General features: G+C 41.1%; 1 protein-coding gene and 1 pseudogene across 1 annotated transcript in view; one reads left to right on the top strand and one right to left on the bottom strand.

The window, feature by feature from the left end:
- Positions 1–21,429, bottom strand: part of NHS (NHS actin remodeling regulator) — a 320,070-nt gene that overhangs the window by 271,528 nt on the left and 27,113 nt on the right. The window lies entirely within an intron of this gene.
- LOC129325641 (persulfide dioxygenase ETHE1, mitochondrial-like) overlaps positions 1–21,429 on the top strand; it is a 104,223-nt pseudogene that overhangs the window by 68,593 nt on the left and 14,201 nt on the right.

Here is a 21,429-nt window from a genome sequence, read left to right as displayed (position 1 = left end):
TTAACAACAGTCAATCCATTGTAGCTAGCTGAATTTTAACTCCACTGAAACTGATCCTCCTTTAGCCTTGTGTGTATTTTATACTGTCAATTGCTGTTTTAGCTGGAGATGGTAGGACTGCAGAGATTACAAGTTATCTATTTCCTGCCTCACAACAGTTATATGCAGCCCACTTAATCGCATGACAGATTTCTAGAGCCACTGGGAGGGGGGTCATTAGGGGATTTGGGTTGAGCTGACACCAATATGTGAATGACCTTTGACTCTATCTCGTGCTTCCAGCAGATCTGAAGAGGCTGTGGAAACCAAGGACATGTGCCTGGAGGTGGTTTTGGGGTGGGGGTAAGGGCTAACAAACTGAAACTTACTCCCAACAAAACTGAGGTGCTATCGGTGGGGGGAAGATTGGACCCAGAAATGGCGATATTGGCCTTTCTAGATGTGGTTGTACCCCCCTGAAGGAGCAGTTTCATAGCTTCGGGGTGCTCCTGGACCTGAGCCTCTTTTTGGATAAGCAGGTGGCAGTGGTTGCCAGCAGTGCCTTTCACCAGCTTTGGCTGATGAGCCCGATGCTGCCCTTCCTGGACAGGAATGATCTTGCCACTGTATATGCCTTGGTAACCTCTAGATTAGATTACTGCAATGTACTCTGTGTGGGATTACCCTTGAAGACTGTCTAAAAGCTGCAATTGGTACAGAATCCTGGAGCCAGAGTGCTGACTGGAATGGGTTGAAGGGACCTTATCACTCCAATCTTTTTCCATCTATACTGGCTCCCAATCTGCTGTTGGTCCCAATTCAAGATGCTGGTTTTGATATTTAAAGTCTTATACAAGTTGCAACCAGCATACCTTAATGACAGTCTTCTCCGATATTAACCTACCCATCCACTCGATCATCTTTGGAAGCCTTGCTTAAGGTGCCCCTGCCATCGGAGGCTACACTGGCGGCAACCCAAGATACATACAACGGGTAAGAAGATTTGAATGTTCATGCTTTCATGCCCTATTTTCCCAAACCATTGGGCTTATGGAGTTCCTTGACTGGGCCAGGAAAATGAAGTTCCATTCAGATATGAAAGTTACCACTTGCAAAAACTGAATGTTAAAAGGTCATAGTTAGCCAACTTCTTGAGTTTCCCAATGCCTTGCCTCTGAAATGCTTTCATATACTGTAACTATAAAATGCAGATCCTGGGTTGTTTAAGACTGAGTTAAACAATGCATAAATCTAGTTTAAGGAAAAATAAAATGAAGCTCTAAATTATGAAAAGGCATTGCAGAGTTTCTAACTTATTCAAGTGTTCCTGCTTTTCTGATATCGAAACCATTTTAAAATATTTAAAACATTATTAGATCAAACATTTCTCTACAAAGTGCCATGAACAAAATATGGCATTTCAGCTGACAGACCAGACATGATAACAGAGTGAAGCCTAGGGGAGAGGAAAGACTTCAAGCTTCAGTGACACACACTCCATAAAAGGGATGCTCAGCAGACTTTTTGGGTCACTGGTAATCAGCAAGAACTTTAAAGCCCAGTCAGATAGGAGAAGCAGAAACAAAACCTTCCTTATAAGACAGTAAAGCAGGGGGCGGGGGAGGGGGGAAGAGGGCAATCAACCAGCATCTTCTTACACAACTAATAGCATTGCAGTTAACACTGCTGCTCAAACCTGTATCACCTCCATGTTACAGAAACACAACTGTCATCAAAAATAATTTATTTAGATTTCTAAGAGTGGTTGTAGGCATTACACCAAAACAAGGAAAATAGGCGAGTGCTTCATATTTCTCATGCTCCTGTCTTCCACATTCATTTTTAAAAATTGCTCATAGCTTGAAAAACACTATGCAGTGGGCAACCACTGCACAAGGCCATGCAAATGGGCTATAATGGAAAAGTTATGAGACTTCAAGGGGGGGATACATGAAATGCTCAACGATGGCCCTGACAAAGAAGGGTGCTAACAAAACTTTGAAAACCCCCCACGATTTCTGGCTCATGTATGAAATGAGTTCTTGCTAGTTGGAGAATCTATTTATCTATTACATTTTTATGTCTCTTTTTCTCTATGGAGGTTATGGCTGCATACTTGGTTCTTCTCTTTATCCTCCACAACCATATGAGATACGATTAGGCTGAGAGCAAATAAAGGCTCACAATCATCCAGTGAATTCCCTGGCAGAGAAAGAATTTGAACGCACATCTCTGCAATCCTAGTTCACCACACTAAAGTCTATACTGAATATTCCAAACTTGTATATTGGCAATAGGTGACACTTTATCTTGATATAGGATATCATAGGTTAGTTTTAACCCTTGACACATTTATTTTTGACTGGCTACAGTATATTCTCTGGCAGATCACTCGAAATGCTGTCATCCTTGGCTGTCAGAAGAATCATCATAGACTGTGACTCTTGGCCAAGTCCTTTTAAAAGCCAGTTTGTAAATAAGAAGGCAGCAATAGCAGCAGTGGCCAATGCTAGGAAACAAGGAAAAGACGTTCCCAGCCACTCCCAGGCATTCAGAGGGAGCAAGTAAGGGTAGCCAGTATCCCATCAGCAGTCACACCTGCTTCACAAAAACTGGAGATCCCCTGTACTTCCCGCAATTCACAGTCAGCACAGGAAATACCATGCTGAATTGCTAGTTAGCCTGGATTGTAAGTTAAACAAACTTGTGTTAAACTAAACAAATATACATTTTTGTGGCTTGGTGTGCTCAAAGAATACAGAGCTGCTTTGGCCCGGATATATAAACGTAGCATAACACAATGGCATGAAATGGACTGAGCTCTTTCAGACCACAAGTCTACGATTTCTAAATGGGCCCTTCTATAAAGACATATACCTAAGACATGCAAACAGCATGTTTTCTTCCAAACTACACATTGTCACATACTTACAAAGCTAAATGTGGTGCTTAAGAATTACATATAGCAAGCAGCCAGGTATTTTGCTCTGAATTAGGCTGCTTTCACACACGTTGAATAATGCACTTCCAATGCACTTTATCAGTAGTATTCAAGTGGAATTTCCTGTTTCATATTTTAAAAAATCCACTTACAAATGATCACTAAAGTGCACTGAAAGTGTGAAAAAAGACTTGCAAGGAGCATCTTGTTTTCCCATCCTCTGCTATTTCCTGTTTCCCTCCCCCGGAAACCCTATAACCCCTTCCCTTCCCTTTTTCCTTTTCCACTTCCCACTCAGCAGCCAACCTACATTTTATCTGCCCCCCCCATCTTCAGCTTTCCTTCCCTCTCCCTGGCAGACTCTATTCCTGTAGGGTAGAGAGGGGACAATGAGTGGTGGGAGAGACTTACCTGGATGCACACAGCAGCGCACACAGACTTGTTGGTGATGTAATGATGTCTCTTCTAGTAATCGTGTCATCACATCACCACCATGCTCTGGTATTTGGGCAAAAAACTCCAAATACGAAGGCTTCACCCAACAATGCAATGACATCACTTCCAGACATATAGGAAGTGATATCATGTTGTCAGCAACACCACTGTGCCATTCAGAAGGGCTCCTTGGCAACCAGTAAGTCCCCCTTTTTAAATATCTGTCCACAGAGTCAGGCAGTGCACATAAATCAAGCTTATTCTATTGTTTGTTTTACATTCACATAAATACCTGTCAGTGCAGAGTAGGACTGTCTCTGGGATCACAGCTTCTCTGTGGCCAGTGCATATTTCATGGAGTTGTATTCAAAGTGATGCCATAGAATTGCAGTACAAACACTGTGACTTCACATAACCATTATACAACACTGTCTTTCATGGAGTGGCTGCTGTTGAACAGTAGCAAGCAGCCAGTACTGGGAGAGTTATATAAGTCAAGTGTTTTCAAGTTGCTCAATGGTTGTTTCCAAGCCTGTCCCAGATAAGTCCTCCCTCAAAGGTCAAAACAGCCCTGGAAAGGGCCCTGTTCCTCCACCTACCTTTTACTGACAGAAACCAAGGCTTGAAGGTTGGCAATACTGCTGTGTTTGCCTGGCAACACCCACAATGGCTACTGACTGAGCATTAATTTCTAAACGCTACAGATGCTGCTTCTATTATTCTGGCGAGCTTTCAGTGTCTATTTTATTTATTTTTAAGATTTCAATTTTTTCTGCAAATCTGAGGCTTTGTCAGGTGTAAAAACATCTGTCTTGTACATGACTCCAGTATCTGGGTTTAAGTATCTACAGATTTACCTGTGTTAAGAATTATATATATTGATTAATAAGTAACATCACATTGCACTTAGCAAGTCTAATTACCACCACCCCCATGGGGTAAGACTGCAAACCTTGTTGGGGCAATACTGATGTGTAAGTTTAAATATACTTTCAGCTCCCAACTATAAGCAGTGTAGAACAGAATTACTGTACCTTAAACATTGGTTTGGCAAAGTGAAATTTAGCAGATGTAGCTTCTCTTACCCTTGTAGCACTGTGACATGACAAACCAGGTTGTTAAAATTAAACTTAATTAATCTAGCCAACCTAAGAGTAAAGGTGAAGACAAACAGACATAGGCTGAGAAGTTGACCTTTTTTGGACAGACACACAAAATGAACTGATCCCAGGAGCAAAGAGTTCTTTCTGTTTCCAGGAGAAGCAAGCTGTACAGCGTGCTGATTGGCTGACCTTGTGGCAGTCATGAAGCCAGTCTTTCCACATTGCCCAATGTCAATTCTTTTAAGCAAAGAGTGGGATCTAGCCAGCTTTTCCACTCAATCTCAACCAGTGCCCCTCCATAGTACATCCTCCATCTCACATGACCTTTGACTATTAATTCCATGATTCTCAACATAACAGTTATGGGAAGTCAAAGGAGATGCCTCCTTTTTTTACACCAGTAGTAAACCTAGTTGAATCCAACCCAGCAGCTTAAAAAAAAAAAAGATACTCAGTAAACATTTACATTGTAGGCAACTAGGGGGAAATAAGGTTTTAAAAGTCTGCCAAGTAGTAAAGCATGGGGGAAGGACAACAATTCACACTAGAGTTGGAGCCAGATATGAGTGTTAGCAAAATAATAAAGGAACAGAGAAGCAGAGCTCACCCAGAGAAGACAAAACTCACACCTGCTACTGGAAGGAAATACATTTGCTCTCACCCCAAGTGACCCCTGAGGCAAAGAGCAGATATTTGTATCAACTGACTTAATATGGAAAGAGCATTATTACTGCAATTTTGCATCTTACTTATTTTTATTTATTTTATTTTATTTTATTAATACCCCACCCTCCCCACAAATGGGCTCAGGGCGGCTCTATGGTGTCATCCTATTTAAGTTAAGAAGAGATAAGTGGGTCCAGGACTATAGATTTTGAGTACATAGCACCAGTGTAATAGAGCACAGTTACTAGAAAGTGAGTGAACCAACTATCAAGGGAGATTATGTGGGAATGTTCCTAATCACAACATCATTCTAAAAATGTCTCTTCATCTAACACAAAATACCAACCTTAAGCCCTTGGTAACTAGAGAATGTCAAGCATTATGGGCTGTAGGCCAGCTTTGTCCTATAGGCAAAGGGCTAAATTAAGAACTCTTTTAATTGCTGAATGAAAATGTAGCTACATATAGTTTGTTCCTTGTCAAATAGCAACCCAAAAGGCACTTCTTATAAACGAATCCTCATAGGAGGCTTTTAAACAAAAAGGCAACTCACTGAATTTATATTAACTAATTAATAATGCCATAAGAACATAATATTACAAGAATTTGAGGAATTCTATCTATTATCATGAATAGACTTCTATCCTATTCATGATAATAGATAGAATTCCTCAAATTCTTCCTTGGTACCTTGTCCATTTTTAAGTTAATTTTTTTTTAAAAAAAATCCTCCATCTTTGTCAATTTTTCTTCCAATTAAAACTAGCTTATATGGGAAGAGTTTTCAAAATGCCTCATGTGTCAACTGCTGCAGGCCATATTAAGCTTCCCAAAATGGAGAGGATGCAAATCAAACATAGTTCAGTAGTAGCATTATGTGTCCTGAAACCATACAGCGTACCATTTAGCTGAATGAGAGGGACATGAGGGGGTGAGAGGGACAAAGACAGAAGGCAGAAATAGAGAGAAAAATCAGCAGGGATTTCCCCAACCTCGAGATCCTTGTAGAGTATCATTAGAAGGAAAGTGAATAGATTCTGCCTCCTCTCCCCATCTACGTTCATTAGCAGAGAAGAATCAAGGAGGAGCTTTCACAACTTAGCAACCACAATTGGAAACTGTTCCTCTTTACCAAATCAAATATAGTGATGTTACCTTTAAAAAAATGTATCAGATTAATGGAGTTGTAAGTCTTCTCAAAGTTCCCACAGCATACAATGAAATTTCCTCCAAGGTGAGTGTGGGTAAGCCAAGCTTGCTGCTTTAATGTTCATTAATGGATGACTCAACACTTGATGGCTTAGCTGCTCAGTGTGGGAATTGACTCCAGTGTATTTGGATGTCCTGAAGGCTTTTGTTATGGTGTCTGATGGGTAAAATGTCATTCATCCATTGGAGTCACCACTTGCTGCTGCAGTCATCAAGTGATAAATGTGCCTGTGTGAACAAGCAGTTGAAACATGTTTATGAAATAGCGCTTATCTAGTATGTTTAAAGTGTACTTCAAGCAAATGAAAAAGAAAGTAGACTTAATTTTAAAGAGCAATAGACCATAGCTAATAGCAAATAAAAGCTTGCAACCAATATACTGAGCTCAGTCAGCCATTGATGATCTAAGATGAAGGAAGGTCACTTTGGTTGCAATTTAGCCACTCTAGGGTAAAAGTTATTTTTTTGTCCATTATGCACCAATACTCTCTTTTCTGTTCCCTCACAGCATTTATAGTTTGGCTGGGGAACTGAGCTGATGTACAAGGAAATCCAGCAGATACTCTGGGCAGCCTTCAGTGAGCTGTGGGTCTGATCCATTTGACAAACTTTGCTGCTGCATCCCAACTGTTCATTCCAGGGGGGCTTATTTGGTCTTGCCACACAGTCCCCACTGATGTGAGCCAAAGATACATAGCAACAGTGCTTAGTGGATTGCTCCCTGGGAGTTTAATGATAAATAATTTTAAAACTTCTAATCTACCTCCTACCTATTTGCAAATCAAAAAAATGCAATGCTTTTTTTAAAAAGCTAAATTTTTATGATCGTAAAGGTGACTTCAAGAGTATGAATAGCCATGCTAAGACAACATTTCTGGCATTTGGGGGTTAAAACTGGCTTGGCTATGATTAAAGCCCCAGAAGCCTTAATTTAATACTGAGAGAACATAGCGTAATACTAAATCAGTATATTAATGCTTGGCTTTGTTTTGACATTCATAATAAAGCTCCAGAAATGAGTGAGCAGAAATGAGCAAGGGAGGGGGGAGCTGATTGCTTAAGCAATGCTGCTAATGCTAGTAACAACAACAAAAAGAGTTTCCTCAAATGCCAAGATGGAGATTGTACCAGTGACTGTACAAAATTACTTTGTTTCTAAAAAACCAAAAGCAAACAAAGGTTTTATTTTGTTGGTATTTAAGAATTATGGTTGGTAAATAATTTCATACTAAAGTATCTACACTAACATATACAAGTGAGAACTTTGGGAACAGAGATTCTGAAGAAAAGTCACTCTTCGCTGCCAACACTGATGAACAACATAGGAATAGCACAAAGCTTACCCTTCCAGGGTGGTAGTTGTGTTAGGCTATTGTGGCAATGTGGCAGAATTAAACAAAATTCCAGAGGCTCCTTAAAGACCAACAACTTTTATTCCATCATAAATTTATAGGGCAAAACCCCTTGACTTTTGTGTAATTCTACTAATGCTTGACTTTTCAGAATGCTTAAAGGTACTTCCAGATGGGAATTCAAGGACAATGCATCCCACACAGGTAAAGCAAGGAAGGAAGCTACCATACCTCAGAGTCTCACTGCGGCAAACGTCTCCCATGTCCACTTTCCCTGCAATGAGTAGTTTACAACAGCGCCTCAACAGCTTTGTTTGCAAAAGGGAAATGAGTGGATAGAGCATAAAAGCAGAGGCTCAAAAAGCAAAACACAATGAAAAGTGGAGCATTGTCTCAGGCCAATACAAATCCAATCCAACCTCACACCTCGTGTAGCCTTCCAGGAAGTCTTCAAGGATGCTGTGATGTTCAGGGCTGCAACTGCTTTTTAAATGGCGCCAACGACCACAGGATAGACCCATGGCCACTGCTACTTATAGCCTGGCCCTCAGAGCGACAAACGGTTTAAGGCTTACTGATGTCACTGAAAAATTGGTTAATCTTTTAACCATCTCCAAAGTACAGAAATAAACATTTAATAATATTAATTAAAAGGTAGTGGAAACCAGCCAAAATGCAACTGATATTTTGTGGCCTGGATCCAAAAAATCCCACAATTAGTTCCATGTAAGGCCAAACCTCTCTTGGACACATTTGTCAAACAGTTCTCCCAAACACTTACATTTACCCCATGCCAAAGGTTTTTTTTTTTTTAATTGAGGGACATTTTATATGCAATTTGTGATTTCAGAATCTAACAGAATCTCATGTAAAAAATGTCACTACGCACTCCCAAAGCTCAAGTGGGCCTAAAGGAGCCCTTTGGATCCTGGCCTGTGGTAGTATTTTTTATTTCTTGACAGGATTAGACAATTTTGTTCTGGCAGAGCTAGCTCTCCAGCCAAACCACACCCAGTCAGGGCATAATGAGGAGGGTGGTGATATGCTGCAGCAGTTTGGCTTGTTCCTGGCCAATGATGGCATGAGAAACAATGGAATAACTGCTGAGACATGCTTTTTCCCCTGGCCTGGCCCAGCCTGAGCCCTTCTGCCATTGTTTCAGGGCCTCAGCTGGCAGGCAACCAATGGCAGCATGGCAGGGGATGTCAAAAATAGTTTGATGTGGAGAACTAAAAAACTATGCAACTGAACTGCATGAATTTGGAAAAGTGGACTCCTCATTACCTGAGTTTCCTATCTAGGTGATCAGTATTTCTTTAGGGATATGCTGTCAGTGTACTTGAATGTGGTAGCATCAGTCTTTTAAAGATCATCACTAAGACATGTGGTAAGGAACATAATGGAAAAAGCCTCTAGAAATTAATTAACATTGGTTCATAAATTTTAATAGATATCACTTAGGATGGCAGTTTGTTTTTGCAGATGTAATAATTATGTGCAAACATAACCTCAGCTGGACAATCCATCAATATATCTAATTCTCAACATGATCCCATCTATGGCTATTTAAATCCAGAGACTGGGGCCATAGACAGACAAGACAGATTTTTCTACAAGCTTGAGAAAAGTCCTAGGTTTGCAGGAAAATCTGAAACCTTAAAAAACAAAAATGGGGGAACGGGGATTAAAACACACCCAAATGATAAAAAGGAATACATGTTACTTTAAGAAACAGATAACCTCAATGGCCATTGCTAGGCAATAAACAAGTACTGATAGCCTTCTAGTCTTGGTTTCTGACAGTTAAAAGGCAGGGACTAGGTCAGGGACCTTTCCAGGGCTATTTTGGCCTTTGAGGGAGGACTTACCAGGGTCAGGCCTTGCAGCAACCACAAGACAATTTACTACCACATGACTTCCACAGATTACCAAGGCTTGGCTGCTTGCTACTGTTCAACAGCAGCCACCCCCAAAAGTGCAGTGTAGTGGTTAGCACTTCTTAGGATCTGGGAGACTGAGGTTCAAATCCCTCTTCTGCTGTGGAAGCTCACTGGGTGATTTTGGGCCAGTCACGCAGTTTCAGCCTAACCAACTTGCAGAATTGTTCTGAGGATAAAATGGAGGTGAGCGGAATGACATGGGTTCCCTCATTGTGGAAAAAAATGGGGTATAAATGAAGTAAATGACTACAGCTGAAGATTGCAGGGAGGGGAATAAAAGGTAGGTCTGGTGGGTGGGAAAAACAGAAGGAAACAGGGAAAGGTGAAGATGTGCTGGTTTCTAAGAGGAAATAATATAAGGAGTAGAATGCAGGGGGGAGGGAGTAAGGAACCCCCCACAAGTCCTTGTGCATTCCCCACCTGGGACTGGCAGCAGCATCATTCACCTGGGACCAGTCTGGGTGGCTGGCACTGCATAACTGGGCCATAATTTTCTGGGGAGAGGCTGACAGGGGAAGGGAAAGAGAGAAAGATGAAGATGGAGGACAGATAAAGTAGGTTGGCTAATGGATGGAAAGGAGAGAAGAAAGTAGGAAATTGGAAGAGGCTACAGGGGCTGCCAGGAAAGGGAAAGTGGAAATGGGGGGGGGGGTTACAGAAGAAAATAAGATGCCCCCTGCAAGACCTTGTGTGTCCCTCACTTGTAATACTTAAAGGGCTATTATTTTAACAGTGCCATCCTAAACAGAATTATACTACTCTTAATCCATTGGAGTCAATGGCTTTAGAAAGGTGTAATCCTTGTTGGGATTACACTGTAAATGCAATTAACAAGGCTTTCTCCACATTGCGTCAAAACAGATTTTTTGCCAACTCTCAAAAAAAGGTCTCAACCTATTTAAAAATACAGCTCCTGCTGTCATTTGATTATGAAAAAATTTGAAATTTCATATTGCAGGTTTCTAGCTGTGGTTTCGAGGTACACCTTAGAGTTGCAAATATAGAAGAGGATGGTAAGGAATTAACTGAAGTCATTCTGTATTTGGGACACATAATTTATACATTGATTTGGCTTTGTGTGTCTCACACATAAGTATAAATCTCATACAGTCCTTTTTGTAATTATGAAACACAGCAGTGACCATTTAAAGCACCTATGAATAATGCAAGCTGCTTTCCGACTTTCTACCTTTAGGAAACATTTCCCCCTTGACTTGTCTGCCATGGAAATGCTACACATTACAGACAATTCTAGGATAGACATTCAGTTCATGTAAAACAGTGGCCATGTCTCTCAAGCCTCACCACATCCCTGTGTTTACCAAGAGCTAACCTGACAACACTCCACACTCTCCTACAACTAGGTTTTTCAAAAGATTGTTAATTATGGGAAAGTTGTCTCTCAGGGAAGCTGGTTATCTATCCCTATCTTTGCCCAGGAGAACCTTTGATAATTTCCCAAGAAACCTCAGGGTTGCCCCAGAGAACCATTTGGAAACCATCCTCATGCAAAGTACCTCTTTTGTTGACTATGACAGGAAAATGATAAATTAACAGAGAGATTCACCTGTATTTGAAGAGTTTCTCTCTTTCCACCCACCCTTTGTCCAGCTGCTGCATTAGCTCCTCTTGAAATGAGCTTAGCTGGCCTCATATATATATATATATATACACACACACCCTACAAATGATTGTAATGAATAAAGTCCAGAAATTCCACTGGTTTAAAACAGTGACACTGCCTGACTGTGATTTTATAGATGGGAAGTCAAAGCTTTGATTCTTCATAACAATAGCACTGGTGGTAGAAAATGTCTTAAATGAGTTTTTTATTTTAAAAAATGACGCTATCATAGAAACAGGAAACAACCGTTCAGCATTGTTAGCAGAAGAAAGACTGCATTGTTCTTCCATCCTGTAACAGTGGCAGGGATTATGACCATATACCCACCACTGATTGCTATTTTGTAGCCTAAACATTTTCAAGTTATATAATTAGTGTCCTTTATTGTATGTATAGAAGCAGCTCTGGTTACAAAATTCTCAAAAGAAATATCTTGTTGCGTACAGCTTTTCTCATAAAGGAGACTCCTGTATTGCTGCTCCTTTCCTCTGAGTGGTTCAGTCAGCGGTCATTTAAACAACAAAGGAAGTTCAAGGGTTAGTAACAGATTTCAACTGCTTAATACACAGTCTTTTACATTTTAAAAAATATATACTGGGCCTCCTACCGTGCAATTATGTGCAGGACCAAAGACAAGTCTTCATGTTTCTTATTAGAGACTGAACTATATGGCTAGGATACAAAACCAGGTCACAAAACTCAAGAGAAGCGAATTGTCCCAGCCATTGTACACTTGGGAGAATGACATCTCTGGGGGGTTTTTTCCCTCTCTTGTTCCATGCACTTCAATTATTTTTAACTGCACACTTTGAATGTCTGGATCGCTTTCCATTAACTAAACTCACTAAGAGCCAAAACACACGTTAAGAAATACCTAGGTTCAGCACGTGTTCTCTTACCTCAAGGTTTGCCGGGATCTGTAGGCGTCCTGGAAGCTTAAAGTTTAGCATTTACAGAGCAGCAGGGAGGGAAATACAGGCGCCTGTATTTCCCTTCCCCTTTTTGCTGCTCTGTAAATGCTAAACTTTAAGCTTCCAGGACGCCTACAGATCCCAGCAAACCTTGAGGTAAGAGAACACGTGCTGAACCTAGGTATTTCTTAACGTGTGTTTTGGCTCTAAGTCATCAGTTGCCCTATGGTAAAGAATCTTTAGGTTGGTAGGCCAAGCATTAAGAGAATAGGGTCATTGGAAACAGATAAGTACCCTGAATATGCTACAGTTATATTAATAAAGAGCTGGCCCCAAGATAAGGTTTGCATTTTCCTCTCCATAATCTTGAGCTCTTGCTTCAAACGTTTAAGGAATATTTCCTCCTATGAATTTTTTCTCTTCCTGTCTCATTTTTGTCTGTAATACACATGTATAGACTACTGCAGCTCAAAAAATGTCACATCTGAAGGTTAGGGAATTCTTTAGAATGTCACATGTAAAATCAGCACGCTTCTCCCAATGCATGCATACAAGGCTCTTTAGATCCCAGCCATAGAAAGTAACAAACTAATTCAAGAATGCTGAGGCTTGTACTGAAATAAAGAAACATATTTTATGCACATTATTTAGTTAGGGGAATCCTATACTCTATTCAGCAACATGCTAAAGGTCATCCTTAACACTTCAAAATTCCTAAAGACTCTGAAAATAACCCATTCTGTAATATGTTCATTTAAATCCTTTACTCTCAGGCACATTCTCATTTCAGATCCACTCCCCACATAGGCTATTGACCCCTTACAGTCTACAGCTCCATCAGTTCCACCCCCTCACTTCCCATGTTCCATGCTATAGAAAGAAGTAGGGTTGTCAATGGCTGGCAACTGGCAGGAGAACGGGGGTAGGGACAGGGGGATGACATCATGCTGACAGCATGTCATCACTTCTGGCACAAAGCCAAAAGTGATGTCATTGCATCAGCATGACACTGTAGGATTCCCCCCAAACTTGCCAACTTGTCGAGCTCACTTCTGGATTTTTGCCAGAAGTGATAGTGCAGTCCCTTCCCACATTTTTCTGCAGCTACCCTGCTGGACAGTAGTGGGGATAACAGGCAGATGGCAGGAGATCTCTTGCTCCTGCCTAAAAAGGAGCCAATCAAGTCATCAAAGGAATTTGTAAGGAAGAAAAAATTAATGAGGAAAACTACACTTTTGTCTCTGAGATTTCTTCAGTCACGTCCACCATTCGCTTCCCCAAGAAGAATGATGCCCAAAGTGGCATCCACTTGCTTCTTGTGACTTGCTTTCAGTTGCTCCCTATAGACCAAAAGTTCGACAAATGCTGGTCGGTTGCGCAATATGCCCTTGGCTTGACCTCAGAAAATGAACTTCTTTTTAAAAAATTAATTAGCATATTTATGTTTCTGTGGTTGGAAACTTCTTTGTATGGTCATGTAGGGTGCAAACTCTCCACTTTTTATGGAAACTGAAACCAAGTAGCACCTCTTCCCCAAAGCACAGAGCTGATCCTGCTTTTCCTCTGCTTCCTCAGTGCAGGTGGTCCTTTAGAAGAACTCAGCCTGTGTGTCTTCAAGGAATACTCATTTGGAAGCAGATGTCACCATCATTGGAGAATGCTTGGCTTGGACCCTCCCAACATTTTGAGACAGACTATACTGCCTGGCAATAATTTGAGGACTGGACATGCCTCTGAGGTAGCCATTTTGTGGTAGCATCCAGTAGCTGACTTGATGGTGGTGGTGGTGACATGATGCATTATCAGGAGAATCACTGGAGGGGGACAACTACCAGGACTTCTATGCTCAATTACACTTCAACATTATTATTACTATTACTAATAAACTGGTGCTGAGCACCAAGAATGTGCTAGACACAGAAAGGAAATGATCTGATTTCTCTTTGGGGGACTGACACAAATTTGTGAGCATTTAAGACAAACATGGAATCTGATACTTGTTGGCACAGAGTTGGGTATCAGGGGAGTCAGCTTTCAGTTTAGCTGTCATTAAAGGTCCAGACTACACAGTTGCAAAGAAAAGCACTGAAACATGTGTCAGTATGCAGGGCCTAGCCTTGCCCCTTTGCTTTTCTGGCAACTGGCCTGGAAGCAAATCAACAATAACACCAGCCAGGCCTTTTTGTCACTCTAGTTGGTTGGCAATTCTAACATTATTTAGGAAAGGCTAAAAAACAAAGGCCAGAGAAAAAGAACTCCTTACTGTAAGTGCTTCATTTTTAAATTAAAATGTTCTAGTACTCAGCTCTGCCTTAGCTGTAAGAGGCAGAAGCCTCTGACTGAGAGCAGAGTAGTAGAGAGCAGAGTAGTAGTTTAAATAGTTGTCAATAAAAGAATCTCTCCTCTACTACAGAAATTTACAGGAGCTGCTTCTGAAGGATAGGTACTCTTCTTTATTATCCGGTTTCCAATACTCTTTCTTGCCTTTTTAACTCTATCCTTAACTTAAGTATAATCTCTTTGAAAAACTCAACCTTGGGGAAAGGATAGAGTATGCCAAGTGCATGCATGCATAGCAATTCATTTTGCACTATTTATTCTGATAGCAAATTTGAAATGTTCTTATTGCCAAAGCTGCATCTACTCTATTTTTGCAAAGAATATACAATGTTATTGTTACTGACAGAAATGTATGTGTGTAGATAAGACACACACACACAGTAGATATACATGACAAATGGTCAGATGACAGATATGCCCTACCTAGGCTGGATTTCAAAGGGTGTGTGTGTCAGCATTCTGTATTCATAAATTCTTGGTTGTCTCTCAATAGCCTACTGTTTCCATTCAATAAATATTTATCTTCTATTGTAAAATAACTTCAGTCAGACCTACAAATAAATTGTTGTACAACAACAAACCATCAAATGTCTCTGCCATCTGCATTGCAATCAGAAGAAAATATATCTTGATTGTTAAGCTATTTGCAAGTAGGTTCTCTAGGCATAATTTGCATTCTTCCCTTTTTCGTTATGAAAGCTATACATTTCTATACCAGCACAAATATAGCAAATAAATAGAACTGGTGTCTTCCCTATGGCAGGATAACACAGGCAGATGATGTTTCAGCTTTGATTTTCAAGACCATTAACAAGTCCTGCCAAGCCAAGCCCATTACAATTGATGTCAACAGTATGCTTAAAGAAAAACCCATTTTTTTTCTTTTTCATATAAATTAACAAAATGGTACATTAATTCAAAGAAGCAATCCTATTTGGTTTATTTTATCGGCATGTTTTTATTGAATTAACTTGGATTGCTTTATTTATATTATTATTGGTAGGATTTGTTTTTATCATTTTTAGTCCTGTTTTCTTGACTTTATTGGGCAATGGGTGCATGACCCCCCCCAACTTGCAGTCAGATGTCCATTGGGGACATCACCTTTCACAGTGCTTGTTTTCTCAGAGCTGTGAGAGAGACCATTGTGAGGGGAGAGAATGGATCTTTGGAAACTTACCATAAAGGGTCCTTCTCCTCTAAGGGAAGGAGGAAATCTTGGATGTTTCCTTTGCCCAGTCAGGGAGGCAGGAAATTCATTTTTCTTCCTCTTCCAGTTGGCGCCTGAAATGCCCCTTCTCCCAGTTCAGATGACTCCATATAGCAGTAGTCTCTCTTTTAATAGTATGGGTCAGTCTTGTCTACTTAATAGGTCAGGTCAGCTGGTAAAGAACATCAGACAACAGATTCGGGGCAGAAGGAGAGTTAGATTGATGAAAAGTGGGCTGCACAAGTTGTTAAGAAAGGCAAGGAGCAGAGGACAAGAGACCCAGGAGGACAAGATAGCCTCCTTTCCTCAAAGGAGAAGGACCCTTTACGGTAAGTGTCCAAAGGTCCGTTCTCCCTCTGAGGCAGAAGACATCTTGGGTGCTCCCAAAGCAGTTATTCCCTTTGGGATGGGTTGAGTTTCTCATCCTGGACCACATGCTGCAGTACTCTCCTTCTGAAGGCAGGATCGGCCAGGTCATACAGATGTAATTTATAATGTCTTTTGAAGGTGGCAAGTTGCAACTGAGGCCAGGAATCTGCCTTGCAGATTTCCTCTATTGATGCATGTTTCTGGAGGGCTGCATTGTTTGTTGTACTTCTGATGGAGTGCACTGTAATCCCTTTAGGGATATCTATGTTGCTGGTCTTGTATGCCTCCACTATGCAGGTTTTAATGTTATTGCCAATTGTTGCTGTTGACATCTTTCCTCCCACATTCAGGGGCATCAATTTGATGAAAAGTGAGTCTGATCTTCTAATTACTTCGGTTCTGGATAGATATGCCTTAAGCGCCTTCCTCAAGATTATGCCATTTGTTTTCACTATCATGTGTGGGATTCTGACAAAAGGACGGTAGATTGATCTCCTGTGATCTGAGAAATCTGGAACATGCCTTTGGTAGGAAGGTGGGATCTCTATGGAGGACCACCTTGTCCTTATGAAATACGCAGACACGAGGCTTGATTAAGAGGATGCCTAGTTCCAAGACCCACCTGATGTGATGGCCACTAGGAGTATCGTTTTCAGTTTCAGCCATTTCAACGGTATGTTCCTCAGGGGCTTGGAGGGAGCTTTGGTCAGTGCCGACAACATGACGTTAAGTTTCCAAGTTGGAAAACAATGGATAGTGGGGGGGGGGGGGCTCAGCAAGGTCGCTCCCCTCAGGAATCGCTGAACGTGCAAGTGTCCAGATAGTTTGAGGCTCTTGAAAGGTAGTAGTACCGAGGCCAGGGCTGCCACTTGTTTTTACAATGTGACCATTTTTAGCTCTGAGTCCAAGAGTCTGTCTTGAAGGAAGCCTAGGATCAACCCCAATGAGGGGTGCAGAGAGTCCATTTTCTTCCTCTTTGCCCATCTGATGAAGGCCTTCCAGGTGGTGTTATATATTTTTATGGTTGATCTTTTCCTGGAGGCTAGAAGGGTCTTGATCAAACATGGGAAGTATCCCATTCTGGATAGGGAACTCCTCTCAACTTCCAAGTGGTCAGACACATCCACTCTGGGTGTGGGTGCCAGACTGGGCCCTGATGGAGGAGATCTGGAAGGATCAGAAGAGAAAGTGGGCGAGCAGACAACATTAGCTGGAGCATCAAAGAACAAGGCCTCCTAAGCCACTAAGGGGCGATTAGGATCACCTCTGCTCTCTGCTGTACTATCTTTCTTAGTAGTTTGGGGCTAGCTGGAATGGAGGGGATATGCAGAGCCAGACCCCTTGCAGCATCACACAACTGGGCCATAGGGGAGAAGCTGCAAGGTGAGGGAGGGAAAGCTGAAGATAGGGAAGCAAACAAAGGTGTGTGAGAAGGAGAAAAAGGGGAGGGGTCATCGGGGGTGGCCTGGGACAGAAAAGAGAACGTGATGAAGGAGGGGGAAATGAGATGCCCCCGCAAGTCCTTGTGGGTCCCTCACTTGTCACATATCTAATCATCAAGTGACCCTGACATCTGAGTACTTTTCAGGTGGTACTGCAAACTTGGGGTAACCTCCTGTGTAGGGTAGTGGTCAGAGTTTCAGACTGGGATCTGGAAGACTCTGATTTGAACTCCCATTCTGGCAAAGAAATTAACTGGGTGACTTTGGGCCAGTCACCCACTCTCAGTCTAGCCTACTTCACAGCTTTGTTGTGGAGATAAAATGGAGGAGAGGAGAATGATACAAGCTGCTTTGAGTCTCCACTGGAGACAAAGATGAGGTATAAATAAAGTAAATAGATAATAAATATAGCTGAAGATGGGGGAAGTTAAAACATAGCTTTGTTGGTAAGTGGGAAGGAGAGAAGAAAATACAGAAAGGTGAGAATATAGGGTATGCCAGGAGGAGAGAAATAGTGTGGGGAAGATGATATAGGGTGCAGTAAGGTACCCCCACCCACCCACCCCCAATCCTTGCAGGTTCCCCACTGGGCAGCTGAGACCAGCCTGGCTGGCACTACACAGTTTGGTCCAGCCCAGCAGGGAGATAAAAGTAGGTTGGCTGGTGGGTGGAAATAAGATAAGGAAGCAGGGGAAAAACAAAAAGCTAGTGGAGGCTTTTAGTAAAGGGAAAGACGAAATAGTGGGTGGGAGGAAAATGAGATGCTACCTGCAAGTCCTTGTGGGTGTTCCATTTTTATTAGAGAATTCATGAAATTTTATTCTATATTGGCTATTATGATTATTGCTAATTAGCTTTTTTCATTGTAGTATAAACTACCTTGGGCACATAATTGTGAAATATATAAATAAATATTATGGTCCACAATAGGATTGCCAGCCTCCTGTTGGGAGTGGGGGATGCTATGCTCCCAGCCCCTGCCTACTCATAACTCCCACCACTGTTCAGGTGGCTGTAAGGGGAATAAATGGAGGGGGGCTTATTGGCTCATAATAGGCTCTTGTGGCCAACACTGTGACATTGCTGGTGACACGACAAAGTCACCTCCTGTATTCCCAAAAATGATGTCATCACGTCACTGGGTGAAGCTCTGCTTTGTGAGCTAAAAATCATAAGAGTTTTTGCCAAATACCAGATCAGTGCCAGCATGATGATTTCATTACCAGAAATGCCATCACATCACAGGACTGTGTGGAAGTAAGGATCCACGTTACCACCCGTCATCTCCTCCTGCCCCTGCTGGTGGCCAACGGCGACCTGGAAACTCTGGTCCACAATGATTAGTAGGGATTGCTAATTGTTACAAACACTGGACGTACACACTGCTTGGACAATGTAGTATTGTTTTGGGCTAGCATATTCACATAAGGAAATCCAGGAGGTGAATTGTTATGATAGCATAATGATAGATGAATAACCAATGTGTGCATCCAGCCTGAACTGACAGAAGCAATCCACTCTTTAGTCACCCTGATTTTGAGTACACACAAAGGTTAAGGAGTGTCAAATCAACATCAATCCCAGTTAAAGTAATCTTTATCTTGTCTAGATCAGACTGTTCATTTTGTGAGGGTTCTGCAACACATCAACAAAAAGTCATTTATTTTATTAGGGTTTTTGTTTCTATGTACAGATTGTGGATTATTTCAGGAATTAAAGCAAAGCCCACCTTAAGAGTTCAAAGGATGTCCTTTGAGATGGTACTGGTATACTGCGACCTCCTCCTAATCTTGTGCATTCTCCTGTTACAAAGGATTTTGTTCCCACAAGAATGTTAGTATCAGATCCTTCTTTCAATTCAGTTCCAACAAGTATTACAGAAAGGAGATTACTCTTTCATATCTTTTCAGCATTTTTATTCCATTTTGAAATTTGTCTATCATTTTTATCTTTTTGACTCTTGCAAGCTAATAAAAATTGATAGCCACCCTGAGGAAAAACAGGTGAGAAGATAAAGCAAACCAGGTTAGGTCATCCTAATAAATCTTTCCAAAACAAACAATATTTCCCTCTCTTGTTAAATAGTTTTTAAAGATGTAGTTTGAGGTGGTTGCTTTTTTAAAAAAAATTACAGTCTTAGTGATAATAATTCAAAAGTTTGCAGACATTAGTAGTGGTGCTTAATTTGGTTGGTAGATAATTTTCTGAAGATCCCAATACCACACATTTATGATAAGCAAGAAAACAGATTACTCCCTGAGCTACAGAATTGTGAACAGAGGTATTACAAGCAGAGGCTCTGATAAAGCACAATAAAAGCAATTAATAAAATTAATCGGGCCGGGTTTAGTAACAGGCAAATAGGCTGTGACCTTTTACAAGTTAGAATCTGTATACCTCCTCTGCTCCAAAGCCTCATATGTGATATCCTCTGGTACAAATACAGAAGTCTAGCAACTGTCAGGATGGTTGAGGGTGGCAATAAGGAAGAAGCTGTGATACTGGCTGTGGCATGGTATTATTTCTGGTAAATAACTGGAAGTGACATAGGTAGATCTGGGTATTGCCAGAAGCTCTATAGTAAAATCATAGCTAGAGATATAGGGTAGCTCTAGCAATTGCTGGAAACTCGATGGTTTTACCATAGAGCAAAAAACCAGAAGTGACATGATGCCACACAGGATTTTCTCCCACCACTGCTCTGAACAGCAGTGGGCAATGGGAGCAGGAGATTATTTTTCCCCAGCAGAGGGAATGGAACCCCTAGCAGACTGAGGATGACAACCCTAAATGACAATTTCAGCCAACTGACTTTTTTTTTAATTTACAGCACTTAGACTTCACTTTAGGAATACTGACACCCAAGACAGTTTAGAAAGCTTTAGGAACAGTTTAAAAACAATAACACAAAAGATCGACAGTAAGAAACTACAACAAGCCCAAAATTCTAATTTTCTCCAAGCAAAAGATCAATAGCCTAACTCAAACAGGGCACAGTATCTTATTCCAGGACACCAAAATACTGGACAACACTTCCAACTACTTTGTCAGACTGCACAGGGAAGCCATTGAAATTCACAAGCATAAGCAAAACTTCAACAGGAAAGAAGAAACCTTAAGAATGAACAGAGCATGGTTTCCAGTTCTGAAAAACATCAGGCTAACAAAACATTCTATCCCCGACAATAGCCCTGCAGAGAAGATTAGCACATCAAGTACCATATGCAAAAGAACCTCCTCAGGATACAGTGAAGCCTCCCGCCATTAGCATTCCACACCCTGGGAAACTCTTACAGGATGACTCAGCTCAACCCCACCCCTCCTGAGTAGATACAAATGACCTACATCTTTTCCACACTGTGACACTGAGAGATCTCTGTCTTTTGGTGCTACACCTCTGAAGATGCCAGCCACAGCTGCTGGCGAAACGTCAGGAACTACAATGCCAAGACCACGGCAATACAGCCCGGAAAACCCACAACAACCATCGTTCTCCGGCCGTGAAAGCCTTCGTCAATACAAAAGATCAATAATTCCAATCCAGGGAAACTGGTTATATTCTATGCAATCAAAAAGACAAGATACTCATTTAATTGATTTCATTAGAACTTAAAACCCTGTTCTCTCTGAAATGGGGCTTTCAAATATTTTCTTTTACAATAGAGCAGGAAAGATATATTTAATGCCATTAAAACAAATGAAGAAAACCGACACTCTGTGGGACTCACAGAAACAAATCTTACCAAGGCTAAAAAAGCAGCACAATTACACACATACTCACACATACACACAAACATACACTGAAAGCTAAAGAAAATATCCAAACCAGAAGACCACAAAATGATCTAAAATAAATCACCATACTTTGCTTGAAATGTGTAATCCTAATTTAAGAATTATATATTATA

The sequence above is a fragment of the Eublepharis macularius genome, chromosome 3 (genome assembly GCF_028583425.1).
Source record: "Eublepharis macularius isolate TG4126 chromosome 3, MPM_Emac_v1.0, whole genome shotgun sequence".
NCBI lineage: Eukaryota > Metazoa > Chordata > Lepidosauria > Squamata > Eublepharidae > Eublepharis > Eublepharis macularius.
The sequence above is the reverse complement of the archived record's forward strand: the minus strand, read 5'-3'. Positions and strand labels throughout refer to the sequence as shown.